General features: G+C 48.6%; 1 protein-coding gene across 11 annotated transcripts in view; it reads left to right on the top strand.

Annotated features, from left to right (window-relative positions):
• RIPOR2 (RHO family interacting cell polarization regulator 2) overlaps positions 1-17,536 on the top strand; it is a 216,821-nt gene that overhangs the window by 124,804 nt on the left and 74,481 nt on the right. Inside the window, exon 1 of one of the 11 annotated variants that reach the window (XM_034660252.1) lies at positions 68-299. The exons of the other annotated variants lie outside the window; for them this stretch is intronic. The gene's annotated coding sequence lies outside the window, so the exon portion shown is untranslated. Of the gene's footprint in view, positions 1-67; positions 300-17,536 lie in introns of those variants that run through there. 11 annotated transcript variants of the gene reach the window in all.

The following is a 17,536-nucleotide window of genomic DNA, read 5'->3' on the forward strand; positions in this document are numbered from 1 at the left end:
CGCCCCTCCGCCCCCCTCCCCTCCGCCTGCGCGCTCGGCTCCACCAGCCTCGCGCCCGCCGGCCCCGCAACTGCACCCCTGGCCGCAGCTGCCGCGAGCCGACGCGGAGCGCCCCTGGGGTCCGCGCGGGGGACCCTGCTGCTTCCCGCGGCTTTGTCCCTTCCGCCCAGTGGGCGAGCTCTGCTGGCTGCAAAGCCGGGGGTGCTGGCCGCCGGGAAATTGCATTCGCACCGACGCTGTTCTACGCCGCCGGAGAGCCCAAGTGTCCCCTTGTCATGACAAGGAGCTCTCGTCTTTAGGTATGTGCACCTTCTCGGGTGTTCTTTTTGCTTCTGATTTTGCTTGCCACCCGGGTGAGGTCTGGGTGGCCAGGGGCATCCTGGGCTTGAATGAGCCCTGCGGCTTCGGGAGCCGCTCCGGCTGGGCGTCCTCGGCTCCCTGCGCCCGGGAGGTTCTGCGCGCCTGTGCCCGCAGGGGAGGGCCGCGAAGTTGCCCAGGGAGAGAGGGCACACGCACTTCTGCAGGAGGAGCGGGGGGCGCCCGGGGAGAGCGGAGGGACGGGCCGCGGAGATGGTAAGGAGCCGGGGACAGTGCCCCGGGGGGCCGGGGCGTTTCTGGATCGGCGGCGCGCCGGGTCCCACCGTCCATGCTCCGAGGGTGGCCGCGCGGACGCCCTCGAGTCGGTCCCCGTGGCCCGCTGTCACCGAGCGACTTCCGGCACTCTCCACGCCTGTGCCGAGTCCAGCGAGGGCTGGGATCTCTGCACCTGGCGTCTTCATTTGCCCCAAGGCTGCCGGTGTTGAGCTTGGCTAGGAACCAGACCCTGGGGGTCTGAAATCCACGCGGGTTGGGGGGGGCGAGATGACAATTGAGGGAAGGGGCAAGCAGGAGAAATGTGTCACGCGGCTGCCGACCTGGGTCTAGAAGGGTGGGGGAGGGGCGATGCACCTGAAGACAGGAGCCCCCTGCAAGTTTCTGTGGCTTGGGAGGGGTCTGGAGAAGAGAGGCATCTGCAACTCTGTCGCCTAGAGATGAGACTGTCACCTCCTATCCTCCTTCCCAGGGCGGTGAGGAGCAGAGAACACCTCATTTATAAGGGAAGGGGGCTGTCTGAGATTGCACAAGCCGCTGCCATCCAGATGTTCTGGTGGCAGAAGGGCTGTGGGAGTCCCTGGTGCGTGGTGGCAGTCCCCGCGGGGCAAGAGGTGCCCGTGGAAAACTGGGAGAGCCAGGCTGATGGGGGTGCGGGGAGGGTTGCAGAGAGGGGGTTGGCAGTGTCGGGTGTGGAAGGTTCTTATCCTGAAGATAGATGTTCGTGTTGCTTGAGTGACAGAGAGGAAATGTTTAAGCTTGTGATTGTGGGATCATGACAGTCCCAGGAAACATGCTGGGGCCATCTTTCCTCCTGCTCCCACCTTTTACAGCTCAGATCCATGCACTTGGTTAAAGTTCTAGGACCAGGATGAATCACGCCCCCGCTTCCCAAAGAAACTACAGCTGGCCCTCTCTACGGGACTGGGCTGGGCATCTTGGGTCAGCATTTGCCCCTTTGTTACCTGACACACAATCAGTTCTTCCTTTTTGCTTTCTGTCAGGTTTCTCTGGCTCCGAGAATGTTCCTCTTCTCCTTCCCACCCCCATCCCGGTATTTGCTTAGTTGCCTCCTCCCTCTGGCTCCTCCAGCCTCCTTGGACCAGACTGTGATTTCTCCCAGGAGCACCCACCAGCTCCCAGCATTGTCTCCATCTCTCTGTGTTCGTGGCTGTCACAAGCAGGGGGCGTCACCGTGAACTCTTTAAGAACCAGCATCGCCAGGCTATTCTCCAGTGGTTAATTAGGAAGCAGCCAGTGGCCATATCCTTTCTGTAGGAGCAAATTGCAGGGGTGTGTCTAGGCAGGGTAACAGCAACCAAGGGAGAGGGCCTTCCCCCTCTTCACCACCTCCTCCCAGCCCAGCCCTCAGGGTCAAGCCTCCTGAGCTCTACTTGCCCTTCGGTGAGATCCTGACAAATTACAGCTCTTCCCCGGGAAAGTAATGCATGTGTCTGTCCAAACATCTGAAAACGTGACCATCGGAGAATCAGTTTAGTAAACACATGCTGTCGTGTTGCTTTTCCAGAAGGCCCCCGACTGGTATCGCTTCTCTCTTTCTCTGACACTCCAGTGTGAGATTTCACTTCGAATGTTTTATCCTTAGTATAAATATCAAGAAATACCAAGTCAGAGCGAGGAATGACTGAGAGCATGCTCTGAGGACATGCTTAACGTTCTGAGTTCCCAAACACAGATTCCAAAAACGGCTCTCCTTCCTTTGACTGCAAAGTAAAATTCTTTCCAGCAGGGAAGGGACCCATCCCCTTTCACGGGGGACCTAGAGAAGCCAAAGAGGCTGGGAAGGAACTCTTTATGTCCGTACATGTTGGTAGCTAAACTCACATAAAAATTCCACCCTTGAGTATTGAAGTCCATTGGCCTGGGGCCCTGGCCCTGAGTGCCAGGTGTCCTACCCAGCCTCTGAGTCACTAAATGGAAACCTCCCTACTATGGTAAAGCCCCACAGCCCAGCTGTGATACCAACCACAGGCCGACTTCTAAATGTGACCAAGTCACTTCTCGGTTATATTTTGGTTTAATTCACAGATTATTGACTCATCTTTCAGTGTCAAGAGGCGACAGCCCAGACAAAGGCAGCTACGGATGGTGAGCAGAACAGTTAGTACGTTTATCCTAAGTGGCCAGATCAGGCCAACAACAGTCCCTTGGGTTGGAGAGTTTGCAAACCAGTGTTTTATTTTACTGTTCACTGCATGCAGTAGGTTGGGGCGAAAAATAAGAAAGCTGTTTTGTTTTCATTCTGAAACGAAGGCAGAAGCCTACAACCAGTTTCTTGCTTCTCTTGGGAGGAAGTGGTGGTAGAAGTGAAAGTCTGTTTTATTTACGCCGGGGGGGCTCCTTGGGGCAACAGCACATTTGACTTTCCCCTTGAGCTTCCTCTGCCCTGGGGGCCTGCGCAGGGCCTCGTGCTTCTGAACAGCTTCTTGACTAAGGTTGTTCTCATCTGCCAAGCCGAGCTCCATGAGCTGGAGGGGATAGACAGCTTGTGTTTGTGGCCATTCAACCAGAAAAGAATACCAGCTGAAAACAGACAATGGAGCAAGGGTATTGGGGGTGGGGGTGGAGAGAGGAGGTACAGATAGGCCAGTGGCGCATAATTGGTTCCCTGAGGGCAAATCTGGATGTGGAATGGTGTCATAAAGCAGTTGTCATGCAAACACCCCACAATGTGATTATAAGAAAGATCTGTTCAGAAAGGAAAATGATTATGAGTATGTGCCTTTCTTTCTTTCTTTCTTTTTTTTTAAGTAGGCTCCACACCCAGCATGGAACCCAGCTTGGGGCTTGAACTCACCACGCTGAGATCAAGACCTGAGCTGAGATCAAGAATCAGGTGCTTAGGGGCGCCTGGGTGGCACAGCGGTTAAGCCTCTGCCTTCGGCTCAGGGCGTGATCCTGGCGTTATGGGATCGAGCCCCACATCAGGCTCCTCTGCTATGAGCCTGCTTCTTCCTCTCCCACTCCCCGCTGTGTTCCCTCTCTCGCTGGCTGTCTCTCTCTCTGTCAAATAAATAAATAAAATCTTAAAAAAAAAAAAAAGAATCAGGTGCTTAACCAACTGAGCCACCCAGACACCTTTTTCTTTTTTTTTTTTTTAAGATTTTGTTTATTTATTTGAGAGAGAGAGCACATGAGCCAGGGTGGGGGAGGTGGAGAAGCAGGCTCCCCGCTGAGCAGGGAGGCCACCATGGGGCTCGATCCCAGGACCCCGAGATCATGACCTGAGCCGAAGGCAGACGCTTCACCAGCTGAGCCCCCCGGGCGCCCCTCTTCCTCTTCTTCTTTTTTAAAGTCGAGTTTGTGCCTTTCGTCTGAAGGGAGCCCTCCCCTGGCGTTTCATTTCCCCCCACTTTCAAAATCGTATCCTGATACACAGTTTCTTGGGACAACTTTCGACCCTGAACATGAAAACCTCACCATTGTGCACATGGAAGCATTCGAGTTGATTCAACTGAACAGAATCACTCAACACGTTGATCTTCAAGGAATTCATGTGGAAACACCCACACATCCTCTTCCCTCTCTGGATCTTCTCTCTGAGGCCACCAAGTTCCTCTCTGGGTTAATGGCCAGGGTTTTTTTGGTCACAGTCCACTCATCCCACTTTAGCTGGAAATGTTTCCTAAAAATCAGAGATGTTTTTCTCAGAGTTTTGCAGGCTTTCTAGAAAAGATCGTTTTACATGTGGCCCAATAGTGGGTTGCCCTCTCTCGGAGGAAACCCTGGACCTATCAGGAAAGGAAGCCACTCCAGTTGATTTTATTGTGCATTATTTATGTGACACTGATGAGGCCTGTGTGGAGGTGAATATTTTCACACGTTCATTGCACTGATTAGAAAGGAAATTAGATTTTTTTTAACAGTGAAAGAAAATGAGATACGATGTGTCGGTGTTATGTTCCGCAAGATCAAAACCAGCCCTCTGCTAGACCGAGGAGGGAGGAGCCTTAGACAAAGGGAATACCTCCCACTATTTAGCATTCTAAAATACAATATGGTGATTAACAACCATATTTATTTCTGACGTGGATTTGAAGTCCAAATCTGCAGTGTTATGTAATTTAGGGGAGTACTAATTTTTTTTCCTTCATTTTAAGCACCTGTTCACCAAGCAACTATTCTGGGATCTGGCCAAAGTTAGCTTTTTCATTCACTATCAAAGTGTAAGCTACTGATTATATATTCCAGGGAGTGCACCGTCTGGAAGAGAAGTAGGAAGAGCCCAGTTGTGTTGAACAGTGTGTTGTCCACACGTCTTGGTTTGTCCTGTCTCCACCTGCTGCAGTGACATAATTATTAATAGCACCTTCTTTCACTCGGAAGTGTTCCGGATGGGACGATAAGTTCCCTGGTCACCCTAGAAATGAGGACTATGGGGTCAGAGGAAGGAGAAGAAGGCTGTGAAGGAGAGATTTCATTGTTGAGCCTGTTGTAGGCATACAGATGAATGGGAGGGAAAAGGGGAGACTCGCCAGATGGAAAAATTAGGAAGACTGTAGCTCCCTGAGGACACAGAGGCTCCGTTTCCCTTGTTCCTGCACAGCAAATAGGAGGTATCAACAATTAACTGCCTGTGACTTAGTTTTAAGACCAAGACTGAAGGTAGGAAAGCTCAGGACAGTGAGGAGGCCCGCCTGGCAAAGGTCAGATGGGAACAATTATGAAACGAGGCTATTAATAATGCTGAGAAGGCTAAAGCAAAGCTGACGGTGGTCATTCCGAAAACCAGCCTACGTGCAGAAGAACAATGTCCTCAACCTCTTTCTCGTATATGCCACTTATCTTTTGGGTTTAATGCCATTGGCTTCGCCTCCAGCCTGGAGGTGATCTCTTCCTTCTCCAGCAAATTGTCCAGGAAGGAACCGATGGAACAATGACCCCATTATCTTCAAGCTCCTTTCCTTCTGTCCTTGTCCTCTAGGAGGACTTTTGGAAGGGAGGCAAAGACAGGAGCGTGGGGTAGCTGGGGGAGGGGATACCTTAGAAATACGAAAGCAAGGCAGATGAACACAAAGGGCACGCACGGGCTTTGTTCCCTTCTTCTAACTGGAGGAATCAATTCAAAGTGACCGTTTCAAAGAGCTCGTGCAATTCCCAAGAGGTTATTCCCAGTATAGCATCTGATTTCCCCACTTCCTGTTACATATGAAGGCCTGGGTGACATGGCCTTGGCTTTGACTGTGCCGGTCTACCTTCTAATGAAGGCGACACACACTAGATGCCCTGCTGGTATGTGGAGGTTCAAGGTTGACCTAAATGAAGACTCCAGGACGACTAGCTGGTAACCCTTCCGTGGCAATGCCTTACCTCTCGTTATAAGGTTATCGGCAGCATTGAAGCCACTTTGGAATGACACCTGTCTTCCCAAGTTGGAAGCTAATGTCCTGTTGTCTTGGTGATGCTTTATCCCCAGAAATAAGTGGAGCTTAGAAAAGAGAGAGAGGGACAGGCGCAAGGTATGGCGCTGAGAAGATACATCAGGGTTCAGCTGTAGGATGTAAAATAAAATGGCTTACAGAATTGTTGGGTCACACTCCGGGTCGAACTTTCCAGAACAACGTTGAAAGTCCCATGGGGTCACTATTGGAGCCCCTGCCTGAGCCGTCATCAAGAAACTGCCGCTGATGGAGAAGCCGCTGGCTCCGGAGTGAGACTGTGCCGTCGCCGTGGTCAAGAAACAGCCAGTCAGGAAGCCGGCACAGAAAAACCAGGTGGTCTAGGAGGGTGGTCACTAGCAGTCACCATGGAGAAGCAGAAATACAGCCGAGCAGGCAAGATAAAGTCCGCCCTGCCCCAGAGATATCCGCATCTTCCTTCCCAGAACTGGGGACTATGTTACTTCATGTAGCAAAAGGAACTTCCCAACTGTAATGAAATCCAGCACCTTGAGATTATTCTGGATTCTCGAGTTGGGCCCAGTCTCCTTGCATGGGTCCCTGAAAGGGGAGAACCTTTCCCAGCTGTGGTCATAGGACTATGGAGGAAGGGTAAGAGAGAGATATCATGGCCTGCTTGGGAGATGAAGCCAGGGCCACGGAGAAGGAATGTGGGTGGCCTTTAGAAGCCAGAAAAAGCAAGGGAATGGATTCACCCCTGGAGCTTCTGGAAGGGAACACGGTGTGCTGAAAATTTGAGTTTAGCCAGTGGGACCCATGTCAGATTCCTGACCTTCAGAACTGTAAGATAGTAAGTGTGTGTCGTCTGAAGTCACTAAGTTTATAGGAATTTGTTACAGCAGCCATAGGAAACTGGTACACGCAGCCTCCCCACCCCTCCCACCTGCAAACTCATGCACGTGCTCCTGGCAGAGCTCTGGGCGTCACATGTGGGATCCTCGCAGCAGGGGGGTCCAGGAAATGTCGCTGCAGGCTTCCCAGCTTCAGCCGGAAGGCATCCTGCACGGGGGTCGGGTCGGAGCGATGTCTCATGCAGCTGCCGTGGGAAGTCACGGGCAGCCTGGGGAGCGGCAGGTGTGTGCGTCCTGCTTGGACGGACTGCAGCGTGAGGCAGAACAGAAGTCGATGCCTGAGATTTTTAGGAAGTTTAACAAGTGTTATTGAGTCATCCAAGCCCAAGAGGGTAGGAGAGGGGGAGCGTCAGAACAGCTGCCCACTTACCATACTAGAAGCTCCTGTCTGATTCATTAGAGATCTTTGGCCGGGTGGTATGAGGGGGGACTGTACATAAGGGTCAGTGCCAGGGACAAATGTTGGTTTTCTATAGCTTAACTCTCAACTCTACAGGCCATCTGTAGGGCGGATTGTATTTTCCAAAGATGTCTTCAACAGTATACCCACCCAACATGCCCTTCCTACAAAGCGACTTGGAGACTCTTTCCAAGGAGAAATGAGGTCTCGGTTCCCTTTCCTCAAGTTGTGACTTTTCTCACTCATAGATAATGTGCCTCCAAGGCTAGATAGGTCCTAGAAGACAAATCAGCTTCTACGTTATTGGCTGGAATTCTAGTTCCTGGAGCCGTTAGCCACTTTGTAAGCTCTCTGACTTTCCCGAAGCTACCGCAGCTTGAGGAAACGCAAACTAGCCGAGCACATGGACAGGCTGGAGACAAGAAGAGAGAGAGATGCCCGGCCAGCTCCTGGCTCCTCTGACCCCACCACTCCGTGTCTAGCCACCATCGCCCTGCAGACCAGACCCTGAGCCAGAATGGTCCAGCAGAGAGCCCTTCCCAGTTCCTGATTCACTGTTGTTGTTTTAGGCCACTGCATTTTGGGATGGTTTGTCACCCAGCAATAAATAACTGGATTGGTCCACACAGTCAGATGCAGAACAAAGGTCAATTAAAACCATCTTGTGTTATTGCCGTCACATTTCTTCACTCTGAGAAAGTAACATGACAGTTGTCAGTTGTCGAATAACCAGATCTGAAGCCCACCTTCTCCTCCCGGAGATCAGCCTGCGAAACTCATTCTTACATCTGAAGCGGGTGCCTGGGGGGCTCAGTCGGTTAAGCGTCTGCCTGCAGCTCAGCTCGTGATTCCCAGGGTCCCATTGGGCTCCCTGCTTAGCGGGGAGTCTGCATCTCCCTCTCCCTCTGCCCCTCCCCCCTGCTCATGCGCTCTCTCTCTTTCTCGTGAATAAGTATAAAATCTTTTTAAAAAATGTATATCTGAAGCAAACTGTCCCACATTTGGGTTTGTTTATTTGCATGGAACTAGTAGCATTGAGGGGTTTCAAACTGCCTCATCCGACATGTGAATAAGCAAGAATCCAAATAAGTTCTTTTATTTATTTTTTAAGGTTGTTTGTTTCTTTATTTATTGAAGTAATCTCTATGCCCAGCGTGGGGTTCGGACTCATGACCCCGAGATCAAGAGCCCCACGCTCCTCTGACGGAGCCAGCCAGGTGCCCCCCAAAGAGCATCTTTTTAAAGTAGAGGTGCCCCGTGTGGTCAGTAGAGGAGCTGCAAACCTTGAGCTGGGGGAGCGTCCTCACACTGGGGACCCGCGGAGGAGGTGCACGAGAGGCAAAGCAGTGGCCGGCTGGCCCGCAGGGACCTGGCCCCCGAGGTGCCGTCAGCCACGCTGGAGCCCCTTCTCCCCGCAGGCTGACTGCTCTGTTTCTCTCTTTCTACCACCTCTGTTCTGCACACGCCTCCTTCCCTGTTCCTAAAGTTTGCTGTTCCTGAAGTCCAAGTTCAAGACCCCTATGACACTAGACCCCCGTGACACTGCCCTATGTCCCGTGGACGTCGTTCGCAGTTTTCACATCATGTCCCACTGAAGCCACAGAGCCCTGTGACGTAGCAGGACTCACATGAATGTCCCTGGCTCCCCAGATTGAGAAGCAGAATGCAAAGATGGAGTGGCTTGTCCGAGATCACAGTGCCAAAGGCGCTGGGTCACTGAGTGTCCCCACCCCTCGTGTGGGGTCTGTCAGCCCCAGAAGATCCCCTCAACCAGCCTTTGTGGCAAAAACAGGGTGAAGCTGGAGGGAGAGAGAGGTGATTCATTCTGCCTGCCACGTTCAATCACCATAATATGGCCTATTTGAACCCAGATTCACTGGGAGCCTGAAGTCTGATTCTTTTGTCTCATTACCTGACTGATGTTCTCAGTCTGATATGTATTTTGCACGTGGAAACCTACCCCTAAAATGACAAAGGAAGGGTCAGGAACCGCTCCTGTTTCAGGCTCCCATGACATTTCCAAAAAAGTTTGACCTTTGAGTTTTGTCATAATGGTCTTTGGCCCAAAATAGGATCGAAATGACATGTGCTGTTTCTTTTTCAAGGGTTTGTTTTTTTGTTGTGTTTTGTTTTATTTTGAAGATCCTCACTGTGTGTTTCTTCACATTAAGATATTTTCCAGATGTTATTTTTTGGGGGCTCTGATTGTTGCAAAGTGACTCTTTCCCCAGGGACGGCAGAGAACAGCCAAAGCAGAAAGAAGCTAAGGGCCTGTGTTGACTCAAGATGTGTTCATGTATGTGGATGGATAGTGATCAAGCTAGAGGTGCTGAGAAAACCAGATTGAGGCAATGTGTAGTTTTTTGCTTAAGGAACTAGTTTCATCCTTTACAATCTGACGGGGGAAGAACAGACCCAGGTAGGCCTTGCACGCATAGATTCAAATCCGGCAAAAAGGGCCTTCTTTCCATCCTCTCCCTGTAGGCAACATGATCCTGAATGTGGCCCGGAGGCCAGGCCTTCCTGGGCACAGGGGTGACTAAAGTCACTGCAATTTTTTTTTTAGATTTTATTTATTTATTTGAGAGAGAGAATATGAGCGGTGTGGAGGGCAGAGGAAGAGGGAGAAGCAAACTCCCCACGGAGCAGGGAGCCCTACACGGGGCTTGATCCCAGGACCCTGAGATCATGACTTGAGCCGAAGACAGATGCTTTACTGACTGAGCCACCCAGGTGCCCCAAGTCATTGCAATGTTTTAAAAATAAATGCAAATCCCACAGATGAGGCTACATATGTGTCATAGTGCATGTTGACATAAAGTCCCCTAAGGTCATGAAACACCCAGTCTAAAGAAAAATGTTTTCTATAATAGTAATCTGAATAATAACAGTGACCATTTAATAGCATTTCCAGTGCGCCAGGCACCTGTGTTAATTCCCTGAGTCCTCATAAGGACCTGGGGTCATTCCTATTATCATCTCCAGTTTATAGATGAGGGACATGAGGCCCAGCAAGACTCGTATGAACAGAGTGCAGTTTTAGACCCAGGTCATCTGGGCTGTGGCCGTGGGCGTGAATATACAAAGATCCCCAATTCAGAGTTCAGGAACCTGGAGTCCCCCAACGTGACTGAGCTGGGCTGTGGTTGCTGGATCACTTGGCCCAGCAGCTCCGTCCTCACAGACTATCCCTGTGGTTCTCAGGCTGAGGGTCTCAGCTGGTATCAACGCATGAATGAGACTCCTTGATGGTCTCCTGTAATTGCTGAGAAGCTTTTGGACATTGCCCAGCCAAAAGGTTCAGGATTCCAGCTAGGTAAGCAGTGCGTCTGCACAGGTGCCCTAACGGAGACGGGAGACAGGCGCTACTCCTCGGAGTCGGCCGGAGTCGGCCGTGCACCCTGATAAATCACACCTGTCAGTGCCCAGCTTCCTTCCTCATTGCGCATGACCAAGCCTCATGATGCCTCAGACATCTGGACCACTCCAGAAAGAGGGAGGGAAATAGTGAAGAAGCAGAGGAAAAAGGAATCATCCGTTCCTTTTCATAACGACTATTGTCTGAGCCATACCCACACGTAAAGTAGCCCCCGATCCGTTTTGTCTTAGTTCCTGGATGTCGGAGAACAAGATCATCGTTAAGTCATGCAGCTTTAATTTATGCATAGGAGAATTATAAGGGGTAATTACCTGCGGCTGAAGAAAAATGAATCATGTCAGATCTGCTTAATTGTTGTATGGTTTGCTCCCCTGTCTGTCTGTTAGAAAAGACTCAAAGCAGTAGCCAGTGCGTGTGAGAGGCGACCTGCGTGGGTTTGTTAAATGGAGTTCTTTTCCCTTTGACGTGCATCGCAATAGAGTCCTCGGGTCTGGACTGACTGGATTTGAATAGGATTCCCAGAACAATAGCTTTAATTTACTCACTTAACTCCTGGTTCATCTTTTCCAGAAGTGCCCATTTTTCAAATCCGTGTGAGATAAGTTATCTTCCTGGGCCCTATGTTAGCCTGAGTCTGATTTCTTTTGTGGGAATAATTCAGTGGGAAGGATGATCATTTCCTTTGTCGACACTGGTGCGGGGTTTATAGTCATGATCCCTAGCTTCCGTACTGTCTCCGGGCCTCTGTGATCCAGTGGCTTCCAAAAACTAAACCTGAAACAAGCAGCTGGAACAAATTATGGGGCATTGAGTGGACATGAATGGAAATATCCTTGTGACATTTGTCAAGCAATAGATGGTTTGAACTCATATATAATAGTTCAGAGAAGAATAAGACTTGTAAAAGTTTGCTTAAGAAATTATACTCTGTGACTTTTCGAACATTTGAGACAGGCTACAATAATGTACAGTTTATAAAAAATAATTAATGTTCGTGCTACAATTGAGCTGTGAATTTTGCTCTGAACTTCCTTGAAGCCTGGCAAAAGGGAGTCCGTGGTAGATTATCACTGAAGTTATCAGAAAGATGGACATACAAAATCAGTTCCTCAGAGGGCAGATTCCCCTGGCAATGAATTACAAAAGAAATGTCTTGGGGTGCCTGGGTGGCTCAGTCGGTTAAGCGTCTGGCTCCCTGCTCAGTTTCCCTCTCTCCCTCTGCTCCTCCCCCTGCTCACACTCCCTCTCTCTCAAATAAATAAAATATTTTAAAAAATCAATTAATTAATTTTAAAAAAAAAAAGGAACGTCTTACGTGGGAACTTACACGTACAAGAGGTTAAACCGAGCTAGTTAAACCAACGCCTTGCAGGGAAGTTCAAAAGGCAACACTCTGCGTGTTGAACTCCACTCTGATTTTCTTATCCCTCCACTGGCTCCCCTAAAGATCCAAAAGAAGCAATCTGAGGACAGCTCATGAAGAAAAAAAGAACATGTATATTTGGGCCTCAGTTGCTATCGTTTGGAAAGTCACATGCCCTAATCAGATTCTGTCTTCAGGGGCAGTTGAACGTGACTCACCCCTTGCCCACCCTCCCCACACACCCCTCCCAGGGGACCCAGTTCAGACAATGGAGCTGCAACTCCATAATAATCTGGTTACTGTGCCAGAGTTTCTCACTTGAGATTTTAGGTTCTACCAAGACCAACTTGATGAGCAAAATAAATCAGAGCATGAAACCATAAAACTTGCATTGTTTAGGTAAGGCCATTGGTGTTTTTGCTCTTGACTTTGATGAGGGTGACGATGATGGTGATGGTGATGATGGCGATGAGGGTGATATGGGATAGGCATCAGTTTCACTGAGTACTGACTTTGTGCCTGGCATCTTGCCTTACAAGCCTGATGTCCCTCAATCCTCATAAGGACTTGAAGACATAGATGTTATGACCCCCATTTTACAGAAGAGGAAAACGTTGTCCCAAGGTCAGTGTCCCAACAGGGAGATGCATAGCCTGATGCCAACTGATTCTGTAACCACATACCTCCCATACAACTTGATGGGTCTTTGGGTCACATGTGTGTTTAAACTTCTGGATCCCGCTGCTTCCTTATTCTCACTTGCTCCTTCTCTCCACCCTTTACAAAGACACTGGCTGTGGGATTCTCTAAGATTTTGTATGACTTGAGACCCTCCATCAACTAGAGCTTTGACGGCATGAAATTGCTGAGTCCACTCTCAGGAAATACATGATATTGCATGCACAACGTTTAGGTGTGCTCTTTATTTGCTGGGACAAATGCTCTTGTGTAAACCATTTTCCTTGACTCCAGAAGTACTAACAGAAACATAACTGTAAATTTAATACTGCCCTTTCTTGCTGCGAATATTAATTGTGGCACACAGTATAATCTGGAATCCAGCTCTGGAGGGTAGCAGAAGGCAGGGGTATGGTGACTGGCTGCTTCTAGCCACCTGTCCACACTGTTGCCCCCTTTCTCTGCACCCTGAGTACCCCAGGCTGAACGGTCGGAGGGCATCTGCTCTTGGGGCTGGAACACCCGCGCTGCTAACTCGGAAACAATAGAGCCATCCTGCCAAATGGTGTATTTTTGGTGCACAGAAAAATTCTATCCCTCCTTGGGATCAAAATACATTCTTATGTGAATTCATGTCATTTTTGAAAGACATTACTTAGTTCACATTCTGATGCTTATCCCATTTGATTGTACTCAACACCCACATTCAATGTTCTCTGTACTTTCAATTCCAAAGTCTGAGCAGAGGTTTGAGAAACATACAGTGTGGATGACATCCTTCAAGAGAGAAAATGCTCAGAACCGCTGATTGTGCGGAGGGCGTTTGCTGAAAAATTAGCAAATCATGCCATAGAAAATCAGCTATTAAAAATGCCTGCTAAGGGGTAAAATATCCTAGGATCCTGCACCGTATTTAATACCGATGGCATTTTTTAAGATTTTATTATTAAGTAATCACCACACCCGATGTGGGGCCCAAACTCACAACCCCAGATCAAGAGTTGCACGCTCCACTGACTGAGCCAGCCAGGCGCTCCCCCCCTCCCCGCAGCTGCATTTTTTAAATAGGAAAATCAACTGTTTTTGACTCCCTCTGCGTATATCGTATAGTCTCTATCATTGAAGACTAGCTCAGTTTACTAATTCAATTTTCAAGAGACTAGAGAACACAGAGTACCTAGGTAAATTATGAGCCTCATGCAGTCAGCTCCTATGAAGATTTTCTCCTCTGGGAGATGCACAGGGAGTCTCAACCTAGACCTTATTAAACTAAAAATGACTTGATAATACATTCCTATCACCATTACGATAAAAATAGCAAATGCTTCTTCACTCTTCTAAGCTCTTGACATTCACTGACCTATTTACTCTTCACAGCAACCTGTGAGCTTGGTCTTTTTGTCATCCCCATTTTACAGGTGAGGTCACTGAGGCCTGGAGAGGTGAAGCAACCTGTCAAAGCTACACGTGTAAAGTGGTCTTGCGGGCCACAAACCCAGGCAGGCTGAGTTCTTCCGTCCCAACAGCCCTGAGATAGAAGGCACTGCATTTTTTTTAGAGAGAGAGAGAGAACACACGTGCGTGCACACACGTGCATGGTGGGGGAAGGGCCAGAGGGAGAGAAGAGAGAAAGCCTCAAGCACAGCTTGAGCTCAGAGCCCGATGGGGGTGGGTAAGCTGGGAGGGGGGGTCTCATGACTCTGTGATCATGACCTGAGACGAAATCAAGAGTCAGATGCTCAACCCACCAAGCCACCCATACGCCCCTTAGAAGGCATTACTTTTAAATCTTCGCAAGAATGGAAGCTTTTCTTTTAAATCCTAAGATTCTCAGAACCATTCCCTTTTCATGTCATTCAGTAGAGATACATTATATCCTGTTTTTCTGGCGAAGACTTGCTGCATACCATGTGCTTAGAGAGAATGTAAATTCTGGGAAGATTTTTAAAAAAATACCTATCCCCAGGCCTCACCCCGTATCAGCTAAATCGAATCTCTGGGGATAAGGCTCAGATAGTGGCATTTTTTAAAAAGCTCTCCAGTAAATAATAATAATAATAATAATAATAATAATAATAATAAATGAAAATTCTCCAGGTGATTCTAATATGCAGCCAGGTTTGGGAACTTCTAAATTAGATGTTGCAATATATTCGGCTTTTTCTAGAGTTTACTGATAGTTATATCAATAGGAAGTTCCAGAGGCTGGGATGTAGGTTAAATATTTATTTCAGTGTAGCAGATGTTTTCAAATAAACCCAATGACTGAGTTGCTAACAGTGGTCATAATTTTCTGGATTTAATCACAAGAGTATAAGGTACAGGGAGGGCATTACCCCTGAATGACAAAGATTGCCCATTTATTTTCATTGAATCTAAAATGCTGTCATGGGGCGCCTGGGTGGCTCAGTCGGTTAAGGGTCTGCCTTCTACTCAGGTCATGATCCCAGGGTCCTGGGATCGAGCCCCACATCAGGCTCCCTCCTCAGCGGGGAGTCAGCTTCTCCCTCTCCCTGTGCAACCCTTAGCTCATGCTAGCTCTCTCGCTCTCTCAAATAACTAAATAAAACCTTAGAAAAAAACAAAATGCTGTCATCGTTATGCTGCATTGTTAACCCATCATGAGCACCTCATTGTAGGAATGGTTATAAAATAACAAAATACAATGCAAGGAGGGTAATGGACGAGTATCAACCGTTCTTCCTGAGCCGTCTGAGCACCTGCTTACTATCGATGGATAGTATTTGTGGGGCATTCTGAACACCGATGACCCTCCACTCCAGGCTACACGGAGATTATTTCATTTTTTTTTTTCGCATGGCTCTTAATACCCAGTGCCATGCCCAGTCCCAGTTTGTTTGAAGTATGCATTTGTTTCTGCAAGTCCCGACAGCCTTCGACCTCCCTGTCCCCTTGTCGGTGGTGAAAGTCTCAGGGCACCCCCACGAGCGTCTCCCCACAAGCCAGAGGGCAGAGGCAAAATCGGAGGCTCCCTGACCACACAGCTCCCTTTCTGTTGGCCCAGGAGACGTGGTTCCGGTTTGGAGTGCCTGTGTTTACACAGATGGTGGCCTGAGTGCAGTGGGAAATTAGGTGGGTTTGGAATCGAAAGCCAGTTAATTTGACCACCACTGCGGTCAAATTATAGACTTCTTGTTTGCTTTGAAGTGGGATAGAGGAGACCCACCAAGCTAAAAGGCCAAACAAAATCTCCTTCTCTTTGTAGAGAAAATAGACAAATTCCCCTTCTAGATGACCTCATCTTTATCTCACTAGGATCTGAGCAACTGAAGGATTATCCTGCATCGCGTGCATCTTGCTTTCACCATTCTTCCGTGTACTGTGTCCTGAAGTGCCCCATCAAGAGGGCAAAGGTTAAGCGTTACTGTCTCCAAAGTCATCCTTGCCTGCTCTATGCTGGTTGAGTGTCCTATACCCATATGCCACTTGGGATTGTCTTATTTTTCCAGCACTGGGCTAGTAGACACCCAATAAATTATTAAAATATTCAGTAAATAGACTTAATAGAGCAAATGGATTAACAAATTCCTGAATACCCATCACCCAGTTGCAACAGTTGTCAAGAATTTGCTACACTGGCTTCATCTATCCCTTTTGTTATTGTGGTTGAAGCATTTTAAATCTAGCCCTTAGGTTGTTTCACTCCTACACCCTTTGGTGTGCATCTCAAAAGTATGGACATTTTTCTCACATAATCCTTATTCCATGCCATAGCTAAACAATTAGCAATAATTCTTATTAATATCCACTTCATATTAAAATGCCCCTAAAATATGACCTTTGTTCTGTTGGTTTGTCATCATGATCAAAATAGGATCCACACGTTGCATCTGGCTGGTGTGTCTATTGAGTTTCTTGTTGCCCTTCCCCTTCTCTTTCCTCCTTGAAGAAATTATTTGCTCAGTAAGGAGTCTGAGGCCCTGTGAAGTGGTCCAAGGGAAGTCTGTTCCCTGTTTTGTTTCTCCCTGGCTGTCCAAAGAATCATCAGGTCTCACTCTGTTGAGAACATTGCCCAGGCTGATGGGCGGGGGAGGATGGAGACAGTGGGGAAGGACCCTTGAAAGTGAGTGACAACCACTTTCTCACCAGTGAACCAGGAAAAAGCTTTAAAAGACAGGGGCCAAAGGAAGGCCAAGCATTGCAGAGTGAGATCTGAGTCCCAGAAAACTAAAAGTAGTTCTTCACACAGTTCTGGTGTGGCCCAGCGAATGGAGTGAATTCTGTGAGTGATCTTAGGGAGGGTCTAGCAGAGAACAGGGTTTCAAGCTGGTGAGAGGGGGTGGTTGAGAGGTGCATCAGGGGAGACAGGGGGTGTTGGGAAAAGTCTTCCAACCCCTCATTTGCCTGCTCTATAAAAATGGATCTGGGGCACCTGGGTGGCTCCAGTGGTTAAGCGTCTGACTCTTGGTTTTGGCTCAGATCATGATCTCAGGGTCCTGGGATCGAGCCCTGTGTCGGGCTCTGAGCTCAGTGCAGAGTCTGCTTGTCCCTCTCCCTCCCCTCTGCTCCTCTTGCACTCTCTCTCTCAAATAAATAAATAATGTATATTTTTAAAAAAATGGATCTGACCCCCTCTAGGTAAATTGACTCAGGACAGTGAATGGGCAGAAGAGATCGTTGATCGCTAAAAGCAGAAGTTAACTTACGAGCCTCAGTGTGGTCGTAGGAGTCATGTGGGTACCTGAGAGAGGAAAGCATCCTGACCGTGACTTTTGGGCTCAGAATCTAAGTAATATGGCATTTCACACATGTACAAATAAGCCTGTCACATATTCTTTTGTCCTGGGTGTTAGAAATTAACCATAATGGAAGGATCCAGTTCTTTGTTGTGGG

Source organism: Ailuropoda melanoleuca, chromosome 5 (assembly GCF_002007445.2).
Source record: "Ailuropoda melanoleuca isolate Jingjing chromosome 5, ASM200744v2, whole genome shotgun sequence".
In the NCBI taxonomy this organism is placed as follows: Eukaryota; Metazoa; Chordata; class Mammalia; order Carnivora; family Ursidae; genus Ailuropoda; species Ailuropoda melanoleuca.